General features: G+C 36.9%; 1 long non-coding RNA gene across 1 annotated transcript; it reads left to right on the top strand.

Moving 5' to 3' along the window:
- Positions 1 to 328: 328 nt before the first annotated feature.
- On the top strand, positions 329 to 9,294 carry LOC112482038. The gene is made up of 3 exons (XR_003047157.1): positions 329 to 425; positions 5,843 to 5,954; positions 8,187 to 9,294. It is a non-coding gene; the product is annotated as an uncharacterized LOC112482038 (long non-coding RNA).
- Positions 9,295 to 17,417: the final 8,123 nt, after the last annotated feature.

Raw genomic sequence — 17,417 nt, 5'->3', positions numbered from 1 at the left:
TCCAAACCTGTCGAGAATTTTTATGAGTTTATTTGAGCCAAACTGATGACAATTTCCAGGAAGCAAAATCTCAACAGATTTAGAAAATACTCGGGAGAATGGCAGTTTTGCAGCTTATTTTATACATTAGAATAAAAGGAGGAGACATAAGGAGGGTTACATGAAATCCATTGGTGGTAGATCAAATGGATGGGAGAAAGCAAAGTAGGGAAATCTCTGAGATTGGATAAAACAGCAAAAATAGAGAAATATACACTTTTTTTTCTACATTGGTGGGTACAGGAGAGTTAACAATTAACATTTACAGCACATGGAGATGGTATGCAGGGAACAAGATAACTATGAAAGTTTCTTTGGTCTTGTGTTCTGGTTGTAGTAATTGTGCCCGAGAGGTCTGGAAAAGAAGATTACTCTGACATTCAAAGGTATGTTATCTTAAATGCAAAAAGACAATAGATAGGCTCACTTAAGATAAAAACTGACCTTTGTCAAGGAAGATACAGGCCTAGGACCTGACTACCCACCACGATCTGCTTTTACTTAGGAATTTTTATGTTCAGACTGTCCTTTGTGGTTACTTGCAGTATCTGAGTTTGTAAGGTCCTCCATGCATGCCTCCCCTGAGCTTGTCAGGTTTAGTATGTGGTTACTTTTTCATCCACAGTTCTCCATAATAGCAATATAAATACTATCAAAAATGGTGACAATAACTTTAAAAATGTAAAAAATTAATCAAAAGTTTGTCCATAATAGGTAAATCTATAGAGACAGAAAGTAGATTAGTGTCTGATTAGAGCTGGGGAAGAGAATGGGGAAAGAAATGCTAATGCATATGAGGTTTCTTTGGGGGCTAAAAAATGTTTTAAAATTGATTGTGGTGATGGTGTGTGAATTACATCTCAATAAACAAAAAAACTAATAATTATTATACAGACAGAATCCTCAGCAAGGTCAGGGTTTCTTGGAATACCCTAAATGAAGAAAGGGCCTTAGAGACCAGGGCCTTCTTATAACTGACTCTGCTAGTGTAATGACAATTCCACCATTACAACCTCCACCATCCCAGGAATGGAAAGAGGTTCTGGCTGAGGGCAGGGCTGATGCCTTTCACAATGTGTTTCTGCTAATCACTAACTATGATGAGAGAGTAAGGAGGAAGTAGTCCGTGTCATAGAATTGTAGATCCCAGTCAGTTCTCATTAATCCTAGAGCTTGAGGGTCTTGTGGCTTCACTGACTCAGCCCAGCCATTTGGCAGGTAAAGCATAGTCAGCCCAATTTACCAGTGGGGCTGAGGCCCAGGAGACAATAACTTGCCAGAGTTAGCTGTGTGCTGTGGAGTGGAGAGTACCAAGGTTCAGCCAAGTTCAGGCTGAGCTAGGTTTTGAATCTTAGTTGTCTGCCAACTGCTTGGGAAAAAATAGATGTTTTCAAACAGTTCAGTAAAGAATGGTCCCTAGGCAAGGAGCCCTATGAGAAATGAGAGGAAGCTTTTAGACTAAAATGGATAAGAACAAAAGGAGGAAAAGCATCTCTTTCGTTGTAGCAGGAGAAACCCTAGATAGTTGAGAGACCTGAGTTATAGTCCAGCCATATTAACTCAAGAATGCCACAATACTCTTCTGAGCCTACTTCCTCATAGGATAAAGAAGCAAGCTGAATTAGATTAGTTTTTCCCCCCTAGTATGTTTCAGGGAATTCAAGGATATTGTTATGGACTAAATTGTTTTCCCCAAAATTCATGTTAAAGCCACAACTCACAATGTAACTATATTATAGATAGGGCCTGTAAAGAGGTAACAAAAACTGAATGAGGTAATGAGGATAGGGCCATAATCCAATAGGACTGGTGTCCTTATAAGACGTAGAGACACCAGACACCTCTCTCTCTCTCTCTCTCTCTCTCTCTCTCTCTCTCTCCCCACACACAGAGGAAAGGTCATGTGAGGAGAAATCTACATATAAGCTAGGAAGAGTCCTCACCAGAAACCAACCCAGATGGCACCTTAAACTTGGACTTCTAGACTCCAGAATTGTGAGAAAATAAATTTCTATTGTTTAAGCCACCCAGTCTGTGGTATTTTGGCAACCTTAGCTGACTAATATGGGTATAGTGGAAGTACATCAGTTCATAACCTTTTATTTTGACTTAATTTTTTTAAAGTTTAATTTTAAAAGCTCTAATAAAAGTCATGAATATACTTATATATGTAATATGCCAAAAGTGTTAGAGACCACTAATTTATTAAATCCTGCTGTCAGGTTAGCTCATTTTTGGAAAAAACTTTGAATAAAGCTTCTTTTCCTATCAGGTAAATGAAGAGTGTAAGGCTATTTCAGGGTAAGCTGTTTTAAATGAGCAAGTCACTAAGCTTAGATTTAAGGAGAGGAGATATAAACCCTGCCTCTCAATGGTAAGAATGTGAAATGATTTGCACACAAGTTTAAATCACTGCAAGTTTATAAATATTTATCTGTGTAAACCTGTATTAATATTCTGCAACCAAATACAATAGTAAATTCAATACTACACCTGAGAAAAAAGAACCATGACAATAGAGCACTTTCACCAAGGAGAATAGGTATGTCATAAATAAAATATTAATGAAACAAATCTAGCTATGTATTCAAAATCATTATATCATGGCCCAGAAGGATTTAAACAAGAAATTTTGAGATGATACAAAAGAATCTAATTATGTTAACGGTGGTAATCTCTGGATGGTGGGGATATGTAATTTAATATCTTATTCTCATTCTTCTATATTTTCTAATTTTACTGCAATGCATATGTACTGTTTCTATAATAACAAAAGATTATTAAAGTGAAAAAAACTAGGAGAAAACATTTACAAAATTTATATTACAGTTAAAAGGCTAATGTTCCAAATATACGAAGAATTTTTTTTAATAGAGGAATAAAAGACCAAAAATTCTGCAAAAATTGTTTGAAAAGACATTCATGAGAAGGAATGTTAAAATGTCACTTAAACATATTAAAATGTGTTCAACTTTGTTCTTCAGAGAAATGCATTTTATTTATTTAGACAATTTTTTTAGAGCAGTTTTAGGCTCACAACAAAATTAAGAAGAAGGTTCTATACATGCACATATAAAGATATTTCCCATATACCCCCTGCACCCACACATACGTAGCCTCTCCCATTATCAGCATCCCCCACCAGAGCTGTACATTTCTTACAACTGGTGAACCTACACTGATACATCCATAACCCAAAGTCCATAGTTTATATTATGATCTGCTCCTGGCGTTGTACATTTTATAGGTTTTAACAAATCTGTAATGACATGTATCCATCATTATATTATCATACAAAGTATTTTCATTGCCTTAAAATTCTTCTGTGCTCCACTTATTCATTCCTTTCTCCCCCCAACTTCTGGCAGCCACTGACTTTTATACTGTCTTCATAGTGCTGCCTTTTCCAAAATGTCATATAGTTGGAATTATTCAGTATGTAGCCTTTTCAGATTGGCTTCTTTCACTTAATAATGTGCATTTAAGGTTCCTCCATGTCTTCATGGCTTGGTAGCTCTTTTTTTTTTAGCATTAAATAATATTCCATTACTTGGATATGCCACAGTTTATTAATCTATTCACCTATTGAAAGATAGGGCAATTATGAATAAAGCTGCTATATACATTTGTGTGCAGGTTTTTGTGTGGTTATAAGTTTTCAGTTCATTTGGGTAAATACCAAGGAATGCAACTGCTGGATTATATGGTTTTGATGAAGCAATTATTTTTGTAAGAAACTGCCAGACTGTCTTCCAAATTGGCTGTACCATTTTGCATTCTCACCAGCAATGAATGAGAGTTCCTGTTGTTTCACATTCTTGCCAGTATTTGGTGTTTTCTTTTAATTTTTTTTTTTAAGAATAAGCTTTTGCTACCTAGATTTTGAAGGCCAAGGAAATGTCTCAAGATAATTGCATTTTTGCTTTAAACTTATTCTCAATATCCCAGCACTTGAAGAGGAAAAGATAAGAATTCTCCTAGTACTACTAATCTTTAATTAATTCCTCATAATCTACATTTAAACCCTTTATAATTTATTTATTTCAAATGCTTGTGAAGAAATGTTCAAATAAACAGAATACTGATTTATTAATACCAACTGGTATAAATGATTCAAAAGACATTATAAAAAGTGAAAAGTCAAGACACACAGACAGACTGAAGATTTCTAAAGCCATAGAATAGATTTATACACAGAATATATAGAGTGACAACAAATCAACATGACGAACAGCCCAACAGGAAAATGGGCCAAGGATGTAATTTGGCACTTCATAAAAAAAGACACCCAACTGGACAAGAAGCATATAAAAAATACTCAACCTTGCTAGTAATCAGGTAAATGCATATTAAAATGATTGCTCATTTTATAGTCATCACTGAAAAAATTCAATGACTGAAAACATCAAGTGTGGTGATGATGTTGGGAAGTAGAAACTCACACATTTCTCGTGGGAGTGCAAATTGGTTCAACCACTTTAGAGAGCCATTCAGAAACACAAGATAAGCATTCCCCAAGGCTCAGTAATTACACCTGTTGGTGTAATTTTTATTCAAAAACTATAATATAGAGATTTTATTCAAAATCTCTACATTATAGATAGGGGATGATACTGTGAAAACGTGAGTGATACAGATAAGTCACTAGGCAATTACAACATAGTGAGATCAATACTAAAATGAAGGCAGGATGTACAAGATGCCATTGGAGTATCCAAGAGGAAAAACCTAAACCATTTTACAGATGAGAACATTGAGATTTAGGTTAACTAAGTTATGCTCAAGTTCACATAGTTGGGAAGAGTTGGAGGAAGAAATTCTACTCAAGTTTTCTAACTCCAGATATCCTACATGCTTACCCAGCATACCTATTACCTACCATACATGAAAGGCCTTTCCTATTTAAAATAAGCCTGTTACAGCCTTGAATTACTCTCTAAATTTGCCCAAGTGCGAAAGTGCCGATTTCTTCTTGACTGACATCTGTTAGTATAAGGTGTTTTCATTCTACCTTATTATGACTAAATTCACTGTTTTTTTTTTCTTGGTGTGTTCAAAGAGTTTTCATACTGAGGAATACAGGATCTAATGATACCATAACCTCTGCTTTGTATGGTGGAGATTCATTACATTGGAGAATTATTATATTTTAAGGGAGTAGCACAAACATGGCAGGTATTATAGCAAATATATTTGGGTCTCAGTTCTGAGTCTACATGGGATTCTTTAGGAAAGAATGACTCTTTTTATTTTGAGAAAGTATACTTTCCAACAAAATATTTAGCTTTGGAGACATACATAAGGCTCCTGATAGAGAAAGGGAACTCCTCTCTGGCCATCTACTGTAGCTAACTTAACCCTGTTGATCAGTCGGGAGACACAGTTCATCACAAAATCACCTCCAAACCTAATGGTCTAGTAGCTTTTATTTCTAACTGGCATGGCCTGAATATCATGTCCAGATGCATGTTGTGATATACTTCTAGCACTTGTCTCATTCCTATCATATCAACATGGACTGCTTCAATTATCTGTGAGTTCTTTATCCTAATTTGTCCTTCAGTTTTCCGTTTAAAAACACATGAATCAATAGACAGAATGTGTTCATTAATTTTAGTGTGTTTTCTTTTTTTGTATGACGTTGATGTCCAGACTCACTGAATTGAGTGGCTGTAGGTATTGTATTTATTGAAATTTGTGCTCAAACTTTTATTTGGTTAAAAAAATCATAGTCATGCAGGCCTCAATCTCATCCGACATGGGAATTACACAGATAATTCCTAAGTGGTTGAATCTGTGACAGGTCTACATGGGAGGATGAAGAGAATGAGTGAGCAATGATGCAGCTATGGCTGTGGATTCAGGAAAAAAGGAAACGAGGTTTGAAGACTTCATCTCTGAAACTGGGAATTCAGGTGGGTGGTATTTTAAATCCTGTTTACTAGCTTGTTATTTGCCAGAAATATGAGTGCCTTTGGAGAAAATATTGCTAAGGAGTAAATGGATGCCTTAAGGTATATATGATCATGAGGACACTCAACATTTAATGATGTAGAGTATATTATCTCTGTAAGGGCCATTTGATCGGAACCAAGGGACTAAGGCCCAACCCAGCTAGTTATTGAAGAAAAGTAGCTGTCTATAAGGATATAGGTGGAATCAGGATTCACATTGCATCCTTTCTGGGTGAAGCTTGAAGTACAGAGCCTGGAAATTCTGCTCTTGAGTTCCCTATAATTCTCTCAGACCGAAACCTGCTCTCCATTTCCAGCATCGACTGTGTGTGAACTTACATCTCTTCCTTAAGAGTCTGTCTTCCATCTCACCTCACTGAATTTTTGTTAGTCTCTGTCTCAGCTTACCTTCTGCTCACAAAAACAAACAACAAAAACAAACAAACAAACAAAAAAAAAATAACTGACCTTGATATGGGAATTGGCTCTGCTCCAAAGGCCAGTGGAGCCATGCAATACCTCTAAAGGGAACATAGACAGGTTCCCAGAGCTCTAACTGTTTCTATTCAGTGTCTCAATGCCAACAAAAACTAGCAATTTAGGCTAAAATGTTCATGAGAGGTTGATGGAGTTGGTTACTAGACAGGCACTCCAGGGGATAGTTTGGGAATAAGTTGGAAACATGAGCTTTGTGTGCCAATCCTGGATCTTCTTGACCTCTTTATATTGGATCTATAAGTATAAAAAGAATAATAGTAATACTTTCTATGTGTACTAGCAGTTAAAGCACATTTCCCAAGGTCTGGCACATAAAAATTATCCAGAATAGTGGGGCATCACTTATACTCATGATAATGATGGCCATAAAACAAGAAAGACATCTTTCAAATCAAGATTGCCAACTTCTTCTTCCTTTCCACTTTGTAGCTAGTACCAGGAATCTACTTAGAATTCAATTACTTACATTGATCTAATTATAGGTCATTTTCAATCATTATCGTTTGTCTTGGCCTTGTGTTTTCATGGAATTCAAGATGTTAGCTGTTCCTCAACGAAGTGTGAAATCAACTGGCTTTTGCCATACCCCTCAGAAGACTGTGTCCAAGGTCTTTATAACTCCTAAAATTGACCTTGAGCCCAAAGAGAACAGCCTGTGATGGTGGTTTGTATGTGATCCAAACCAGCTATCCTAAGCAGTGGGACACCTTCTCTTCCACATGCCAACATCTTAGTCACTTTCACACAATGTCCCTAATTAATACAGCTTTTATAGGGATTTTGATGTTGATCGAATCATAAAACTATAGTTAATAGGGTCATAGGGAAGTTGTGGATCTCCTTGAGTTTTGTGTGTGTATGTGTGTGTGTGTGTGTGTGTGAGAGAGAGAGAGAGAGAGCGCAATTTTAATTGAAATTCAAGTAACAAAATTCGCCATTTTAATTTGTACAAAGTTTTTAGCATATTCACAATGTTGTGCAATCATTACCTCAATCTAATTTCAGAAAATTTTCATCATTCCAAAAATAAACTTCTTACCTGTTAGCAGTCACTCCCAGTTCCCCCTCCTCTCATTTCCTAGAAACCACTAATCTGTTTTCTATCCTTATGGATTTGCCTGGTCTGGACATTTTATATAAATGAAATCAAACAACGTGCAGTCTTTTGTATCTGGGCTCTTTCATTTAGCATAATGTTTTCAAGGTTAATCCATGCATCAGTACCTCATTCCTTTTTAGGGTTGAATAATATTTCATTGTACAAATGTACCACATTTTGTTTATCCATTCATCAGTTGATGGACATTTGGGTTGTTTCCACTTTTTAGCTAGGATGAATATTGTTTAATTCTTTGCGAATGCAGTGCATTCTTCTACCTCTGGTACTGGGAATGTGGTACTGTTATTTTCAAGATTACCCTGAGCTGGATGGTGGGGGATGGGAGTAGAGTAAGTTAAAACATCACAAAACTTGCTGTTCTTCCTGAGAATCAGCTGTTTTTCCTGTATAAGTGCTCCCCATATTGCTGAAAGCCTTTGATTAATTTTGAGGTTTCCTAAAAAGTCAATTCTGACAGTTTCTTTCTTTCTTTCTTTCTTTCTTTCTTTCTTTCTTTCTTTCGTTCTTTCTTTCTTTCTTTCTTTCTTTCTTTCTTTCTTTCTTTCTTTCTTTTTCTTTCTTTTTTTTTTTGCCAGTTTTATCATTGTTTTTATGGTGGAGCAAAATTCTGGAATTCCAATTTATGCTGACATCCCACATCGAGTATTAAATAAAAATAGTCCACAATTACCTGGGGAAGATTTGATGATTGGACAAGTCAAAGAAATCACTTCTTTTGTCCTCAGGATGCAGATGCCCCAAGCATTATAGTCCTTTTTTTTTTTCCTGTGGTGTTGGCACAAGCTCATAGAGAACAGCCTTTATTCATCTAATATAAAGCACTAGGAAGGGGATGACAAATATGACCAGCCTGAGAAGCCCCAAAGCTCAACTCTGAGCAAGAAGAAGAAGGCAGGCCAGCAACTTGCTCCAGGACACAGGCTATTGCTGGGACCTGGCTAACTTTAAGCCTCTTAGGAAACTGCTGAATCATAGAGTTGGCACCATTAATAAGCGAGTTTCAAACAAAGAACTGAGGACATGTCATCAAGTCCAACATGCAAAGCCACACAGCAACTCTGTGGGGATGATAAGGCATAGATCTTGGAACCATGCTCACATCAATAGTCTCCACAGAATGATCTGGAATCAGCACTTGGCTGAGAATTTATAACACTAAAAATGTAAAGGGGATTTCTATGGAATATACTGGGTCAAATTTAAGGACCAGGGCCTGAGAGTTCTTGGCTCTTCTTCAGGTTCTTTGAAAGTGAATTAAGGCACCAGAAACTATAGGAAAAACCAGAAAGCTGTTTGAGTGTGTTGCATGATTCTGGGCAACTTATGCACCAGACATGGGGTTGACATTGAACCTGCAGAAACAATATAAGTCAGCAAACCACTTAACCTAACGGTGTTAAGTATTTAGGTAGTCATCATAATGTAATATTGGTTTTTAAACTTCAGAATCAACCCATAGACAGAGCATGAACGACTTGATCTGGTTACAAAACAATATAATGTTATTAATTTTGCCAAGAAAATAGGTGAGGGATAGTAGCATGGAGGAGAGAGTGATGTAAGAGCCTAGGTGCCAATTTCTTCTTTTCACAGAGAGGGAGTTAATAGATACTAATAAGAAAAAAGTGAGACCAAAAAAACAAAAAATGGCGTAGATGATAGAGGCTCTGTTCATCCCTCTGGCGACCAAATCAAAGTTGTGATGAAAACAAGGATCAAACAGCAAGGAAAAATTGCCTGGGATCTAGATGAACAAGCCACACTACTAGGGAGAAATCTAAGAAATCGCCTGCAGCGGCAGAAGGTAGGATGGGGCAAGGACGCGGGGCTGCCCAGTCTCAAGCGGCTGAGTGAGACGGAGGCTGCAGCAGTGGCAGCGGCAGCTGCAGACGCCTCTTAAAGGGGCCCTGTCCACAAGTGGACTTTCGCAGGGACGGACCTGCTCACTCTGAGCACCAGCACCGGTCCAGCTGCTCAGGAGTCACCAGGGACTGACAGAGGGACACTGAGTTGTTGCAGTGAGGGCCAAAGCTAGACTCGCTCTGTACAGCCCTCTCCCCTTCCAGGGGGCGGACTCAGTGCCACCATAGTGGAGATGTCATCAAACTGGATAACAGAGATCGCTCTGCCCAGCGGATTCCCTGAAACCCTGCCTCCCCCAACTCGGGACCCACCCAAGCCACATCCAGATGTGTCTTAGGTGAGTCAGGTGCTCCTTGCTGAGCAGTGCCTAGATTCACACTGGAGACAACTGGCTTCGATTTCTGCTGTGGCTGTTTGAGGCAACTATAAGCACAGCATCTGGGAATTGCTTGCTGAATCTTAACAAGTGGCCCTAGAGGGGCAGAGGCTTGGGTTAAATTTGGCCTGCAGCTGAACCCCTCTCAGGACTGTGCCACTGGACACCTACTACACAAATCCACACTAATAAGACCGGGAAACTTAGGAGCTTTGCTTAGTACATAGAAACAGACATGGAAAAGCAGCCAAAATGGAAAGACAAAGAAGCAGAAACCATATGAAAGAACAGAACAGAGAACCAGAAATAATGGTGTCAAGCAATCTAATAGATGCAGAGTTCAAAACACTGGTTATAAAGATGCTTAATGAACTTATGGGAAGTGTAGATGAATTCAGAGAGAACTTTAACAATGAGATTTAAAAAAAACAAAAATGGAAATGGAAATTATAAAACGGAATCAGTCAGAAATGAAGAACACATTATCTGAGGTGAGAAGTATATTAAATAGAATAAACAAAGTGAATAAAGAAGAGAATCAAATGACCTATATAATGGATGAGAAAGCCAAGGACACTCAATCAGAATGGCAAGAAAAAAGAAGTCAAGACTATAATAATAATTTAAGGAGCCTATAGGACACTATAAAAGGTAAAAGTATCTGTGTCATAGGGGTACCTGAAGAAAAACAAAATGTCGAAGAGCTATTTGAAGAAATAATGATGGAAAACTTTCCTCACCTGGTGAAAAAAAATAGATATAAAACCCCAGGAAGCTCAGAGAGTCCCGAAAACCAGAATCTTAAAAGCAGCAAGAGAAAAGCAGTTAGTTACCTACAAGGAAGTGCTCATAAGACTGGCAGCTGATTTCTCAAAAGAAACTGTGCAGGATAGAAGGGCTTGGCAAAAAATATTCAACATGATGAAAATCTAGGATCTACAACCAAGAATACTTTATCCAGCAAAGCTATCATTTAGAGTCGAAGGACAGATAAAGAGCCTCCAGACAAAAATAAGCTAAAGGAATTCGTCAACACCAAGCCAGTATTACAGGAAATGTTGGAGGGACTTCTTTAAAAAGAAAAGACATGTATCAAAAACAGGAATAAAGAATGGTAATAACTACATTCCTATGAACAAGTACCGCAAATGGAAAAGAATTAAGTGCTCCATCCAAAAGATAGAGTGGCTAAATGGATAAGAAAAAAAGACCCTTACATATGCTACTTACAAGAGACTCACACAGACTAAAAGTAAGGAAATGGAAAAAGATATTGCCTGAATGGACCTAGAGAGTATTGCGCTGAATAAAGTAAGTCAGATAGAGAAAGACAAATATCACATGATGTCACATATATGTAGAATCTAAAGAACAAAATCAACAACAATAACAACAAAAAACAGAAGTGAACTCAAAGATACAGAGAATATTTAGAAGGATACTAGATGGGAGGGAGTTGGGGGGACAACAAAAAGGCAAAGGGATTAAGAGGTACAAATGGATAGTTGCAGAATAGACATGGAGATGTAGAGTGTAGCATGGGGAAGATGGTTAATAATATAAATATGTAAGGGGGAAGAGGGGCACCAAATTTAGTGGGTTGATCACTTTGAGAGTTATGTGGATCTCTGAACACTATGCTATAGAACTGAAACTAGTATATTATTGTTTGCCAACTGTAATTGAAAAAAAACCTCATTGAATTGTACAATGTAAATCAAAGCAACTGTTTGTCTATTATATTTCAATAAAGATGAAAAAATTCAGGAAATAAAAGACTCTATTTGAATCTAAAAAAAAGAAAAAAACGAGATAAGGAATTCGAGTATATTATTTCCTTTACAAAGCACAAAAATAATAAAACACTAAAATTAAGAACAGAGTTAGTGACTTAAATCATCATCATTCATAGACTAATAATAATATAATTATATCATAATATCTAAAATTGATAAATTAAAAAATGGTAGAATAGATATAAAATTAAGAGTTATAAAATACACACCAGAAGAGCTAAAAAGAGAAATAATAACTAGATTGTGGTGCTGGTTTTGTAGAGTGGTGGCTACTTTCTTAACTCTGAATAAATACGTGGAAGTAATCTGTGCATATGTTGTAAAAAATTAATAAAACAGAAAAGCTTGCAATGAAAAAGATATCTACTTTTAGCCATTTACTTTCCTAGTGATATTTTGATAATTTATAAAATAAATTAAAAATACCAAATTAAAATAAACAGTGGGATGAATATATGAATTTTATATTTACATAAGAGGGATACCATATAGTAATGAAAATGAATAATATACAACTACATCCAAAACATGGATGAGTCTCAGAAACAATGCTGAGTCGAAGAAGCCAGACGAAAAAGTACAACCTGTATTATTCCACTTAAATAAAATACAGAAGCAAACTCATCTATACTGTTAGAAGCTAGAATAGCAGTTACCCCTGGGGACAGGGAGAGACAGAAGAGAGCACAAAGAGTCTGTGTTTGGGATGTTATGTTTCATAATCTGGTTGTCAAGTTAACAGATGTGTTGTTTATTGAGCACACAACAGTTATGCTTGTTTTCGTATGTATGTTATACTTTAATCAAAGTTTAATAAAATAGTAGTAGTAATAGTAGGTAGTAGTAGTAGTAGTAGTAGTAGTAGTAGTAGTAGTAATAGATAATAAATAGTGTTTACTATATACCAGCTACTGTTCTAAGTGATTTTACATTCATCAATTCGTACAGGTCTTTCTAGACATACCCATTGGTTCTAGCCATTTTCTTTATCTGGAATGCTTTTTACGTCTTTTTCATGTGGCTGACTCCTTCCTGCCACTCAGCCCTAAGACCAATCTCAAACACGCTGTTTTATTTTAATTTATTATCACTTATCATAACTTGAAATTTTTCCTTTTAATTTATTTGTTAATTAAAAAAAAGAAAAAAATGAGATTGTTAGTTTTCTGCCTACCCTCCACTAGAATGCAAGAAGCTCCATGAACACCAGGATCTTATCTCTCTTCTCCATTTCTGTATTTCAGAACCTAAAACAATGCCTGGCACCTAGTAGGTGCTCAATACACATTTACTGAATGAATTATTCTATGAGAAATCAGATCTCCTATCTAGTTCCTCTTAATCAATTCTCCATATTGGAGAAAGAGTGGTCTGTTTACAGCACAATTTTGATCAAGATCATTCCCTTCTTAAAATCTCAAAAGCACTCCTCCATTGCTTTAAAGGTATAATCTCAACCCTTTACTACGGCTTCATTCATGCATATCCTTTGCAAATTTATGAGGCCTCATCTTTCTTCATTTTTCTCCTCCCAGGATAGTTCAATCACGCTGAACTAGTCTCATGTTCCCTAACACATTAAATCTTGCTCATCTTCACGTCTGCGAGCCTGGTGTTCTTTCTGCCTGAGATGTTCTCATCTTGCTTTTCCTCCTCCTCACCTAATTAATTTCTCAATCTGATGGATTTATTTTAGACATCATTGCCTCTGAGAAGCATCCATGATCAAGACAAGGTGGGAATTCTTACATAGAATCCTCAAATGTCATGTACAGTGCTCAGGTGGACACCAGGAGTAGATGCAGTTTCCTGTTCTACTTACCTCCTGGGGAGAACTGTGCAAGGGCCAGATGCAGCTGGACATATTGGGGGGAACCAGGCCCCTTTTCTCTCTCTTTTTGTGGAGCAAATGAGAGAGCAGCCTTTTCAGAAGAGCAAAAGGAGCTGGAGTCTTGACACCAAATGCTGAGCTTGGGTGTCAGTTTTCCTGGGAGTTGCTGGTAATGCCAGCTTCTCTGTAGCTGGAGGCCTTGGAGGAAGTTGAGGTCATGTGCAGCCCCTCTCACTGAGGAGAGAGGGATCCCATATAGCCAATCTCCAGGCAATCCTGAGAGGATTCCTGGTGTCATTCATCTCATTGCTATTTTAGTATTTATGATACTGCATTAAAATTAGGTGTTTACTTTTGTCTCTCCAAGTAGTCTGAGTTACTTTTGAGGCCAGGGACTCTGTTTTCTTGATCATTATGTCTCTATCACCTAGTAGGGTTTTACAAACTTTTGGTTTATTTGAATGAATCAATGAATGAATGACATGCCCTCTGAAATTCCACTTGGAAGGAGCTTTCCAATTACCTTATTTAATGGCCCCTCCTATTTATGTGTATGTTACTGTCTGAGCCTTTAAAGGATATCCTGGTGGTTGGAAAACTTCTCCAAGAGCCAAATAAGAAAATCTCAAAGCTGGCAGAGCTCCTTGGTATTATCAAGGTGGAGAATCATGTTTCTCTGATTCCTTACTGTGTATGTATGTGCCTGTGTGTTTGTATCCATCCATCATTCTCCACTGGCTTCAGTCATGATCACAGAGAAAGGGAAAACACTTATATTGGAACTTGAATTGTAACCATATCAGAAGGCTTACTAACTCCAAGTATAGTCTCCAAAGGCATAAAGCCTTGGCCCATGCAATGCAACAAAATCTCCCTTATGAATACATTTAAAAGTTTTCTTTAATATCTCTAAACTTTTTGGAAACATGCTGTTGTCCTTCTAGATGCTAATTGGATAAATTATAAAGCCATAGCAACAGAAGAACTATTTATTTAAGTACAGCAGCAGTGTTTTGAATAGTCCCTCCCTTATTACTGTAAAAGCTTCAGCCAGGTCTATTTCTCTTCCCTTCTGGGTAGAAAAGAACAACACACCCTCCTGAGGTAATTAATGTAGGAAAGAAGTCCTTTCATCTTTGCATTGCTTTGGCTCCCATATGGTTTTCTCCTGATTCTGTTGTAAACCTAAGAGTCCCCCAAGGATCTAACAGATAATTCAAGGGCTACTTATGGTGAAGGAAGCATAGATAAATAGTAATACTTGGAGTCGAATCAATTGTAGTGAGGAGTATCATGGAATTACCCAACAGAAGAAGTAGGTATGTGAACATTAAGGCCCACTGAAAAGAAATATTCTATTTGTGAATGGGCTAGTGGAAACTATCCTACTTCATTTAAATTCAGTGCTTAAAAAGAACAAGATTGATTTTGTTCCCTCTTGAGGAAAAATTAATTATCTATATTTTCAATTGTGCTTAATGTAGAGACACACTAAGTTAAAAGTAATGAAAAAAACTTCAGTTGAATTTTTTTAAAAAAAAACATGCTATTGCTTCACGAACTCAATTGCTTTTGAACTTAAAATTCAATTAAGTGAACTTCATTGTTTTTAAGTCTCTGATGAATCTGTTCTCTTCACTTGGAGAGGTTTTGCCTTCACTAGTCAGATTACACTTTCCATTGTAAATGGGCTGATTTCTACAATGAGTGCCTTAACGCAAACCTACCAAAATTACCTTCTAGTTGTTAAACATTTTATTTGGGAAATATATGTGTTACTCATTGTAAATAGGTAGATGAGATAAGATTGTCAAATAATGAATACCCTATAAATAAATGACTCTAAGCAGGTATTGATGTCTCAAAGTACTACTCTTTGGAGATTCATTAAATATCTAAATATGTCACCTAGTGACATATGCAGAAAATATCAAAATATATCATGACTAGTACATGAAGTGCTATCTTCCTTGCCACATATATCTACATCTGCCATTGAATTGGAGTTATGGAATGTAGTATAATCCAGGAATCTCTCTCTTACTCTATTTGTAAGGGAAGGTGACCAGGAGTAACTTATCTAACTAAAATGTTAGAGATTAGTTATACTTCATCTAGGTCTTTGTGAAGAATATTCTACAGCAGGATACACATAGTACTTAAGTATCACAGGAACTATTCTCTTTTAGCATAAAAGTTAGCTCACATGAACCTCTTTCAAACTAAACCCTGGTTGGGAAAGGCTGAATTCTTCAGGAAGAGACCACCAATTTCTCAATCTTACCCCCACTTTGTAAAGAGCTCCACTTGGCTACTGTCCAAACACACAGTGAATTGTTGTCGTCAAACTGAGCCCAATAATACAAGCTATTTATTGAGAAATGGTAATAAACCATTCTTTTTCTTAACCTTGCCATATACAACTTTCAGGAGCTTTCCTTCTGTGATTTGCCTATAAGTAGCCAGAGAAACTGACTAAGGTATCTGGCCTGGGATAGGTATTTTACTTTAAATCAATTGGAGTTTCAATGGTTTAAAGTCACTTTTTCTCACCACCAGAGAATTCTAGAATATCAAAATGAAAAAAATATTCTCTTTTCTGGCTTAGAAGAGAGGCAATTTATTGTACTAATTCAGTATTTACTCTGCCACCCATACACAATGATTATTTACAAATGGAAAGCACAGCTTAACAGATAGGAGACACAGATCATATTCGGGTCTTGAAAATTTGTTTGCCCTAATGACCTTGCCGCTCTTTGGGAATAAGTTGGCACTTGAATCTCTTAAACCACTCTTTACAAGGTGTATAATTTAAAGTAGAATCAGCCATAGTTATTTGTGTATACTTTATCAGCAATTTTTCGGAGCTATTTTTGCTTTTTCCTACAGAAGGGACAATGGAGCCCAATAATACTTGCTGTTTATAAGATACATATTTCTTTCTCCAATGGTCTTTGCTGTTTTCTGACTGTGCACTCTCTTTCTCCACATCACCATCTTACTCTGTAACCTTCCTCTAATCTTTCCACAATTGTACTATGTAATAGTAACACCTTATAACAACCTTGAATCCAGAATTGTCCCCCTTGAGCTCCACTTGGCTCCTGTCCAAGCACACAGTGAACTGCTATCATCAAATGGTCTTGGTTTCTTCTTTCTACGTCCTTTGCCACGTGTTTAATGCCAGTTGGTTTGTATCAATTAATCCTATAATTAAAACTCTCATTCATTGAAATTATAGTCTCTGAACTTCCTTGAGCAGCACATTCTTTCTGATCCTTTGAAGGTGATTCTCCTGATCTGGACGTCTTGTATCATTCCTGAATTTCTTCATTCCCTCAAAACTGCTTTCAGGTTCACCAGTTAAGAGCTGGAAGGAGGGATACTATGACATCTTACAGAACAACTTCAAGGCTGAGGCCTCTAAGGGCAATGGGCCACTTCTAAGCTGTGGGTTCACTTCTTTCAATAATAAAAAGGTTATAACACTTATAATAAAAGCGTTAAATATGGTTGAAATAATAACAATAGCCTCCAGTATGTGACAGGATTCCTATGGGCAGCCCTTGCTCTTACTCCAGGTCTACCAGTATATCCACTAAATAAATGCAAGCTCATACATCATTAATAAAATTGCATTTTCTGTAAGAAAGTTTTCTTCTCTTCCTGTTTCTTTTTCTATTCCTCTTGGTGGATCAAGGCAGGTAGACATTAACGTATTAGCAAACTACCAGCAATATCAACTGAAGGTCTGTTTCTTTTGCAGAATTATAAGAATCAAAAGGACCTACATGAAGTGGGGAACACTCAGGTAGGGAACTCAAGAGTGGAAATGTAATGAGTAGAAGCAAGACTTAAGAAGCTCTCCTAGAAGTAGGGAATGTAGGGGAGAAAGGTGGGACTCCTAGATGTCCACTGGAGGAAAATTTTGAACTTA

The sequence above is a fragment of the Pteropus alecto genome, unplaced genomic scaffold (assembly GCF_000325575.1).
Source record: "Pteropus alecto unplaced genomic scaffold, ASM32557v1 scaffold246, whole genome shotgun sequence".
In the NCBI taxonomy this organism is placed as follows: domain Eukaryota; kingdom Metazoa; phylum Chordata; class Mammalia; order Chiroptera; family Pteropodidae; genus Pteropus; species Pteropus alecto.
This window is presented reverse-complemented; position numbering and strand designations above follow the sequence as displayed.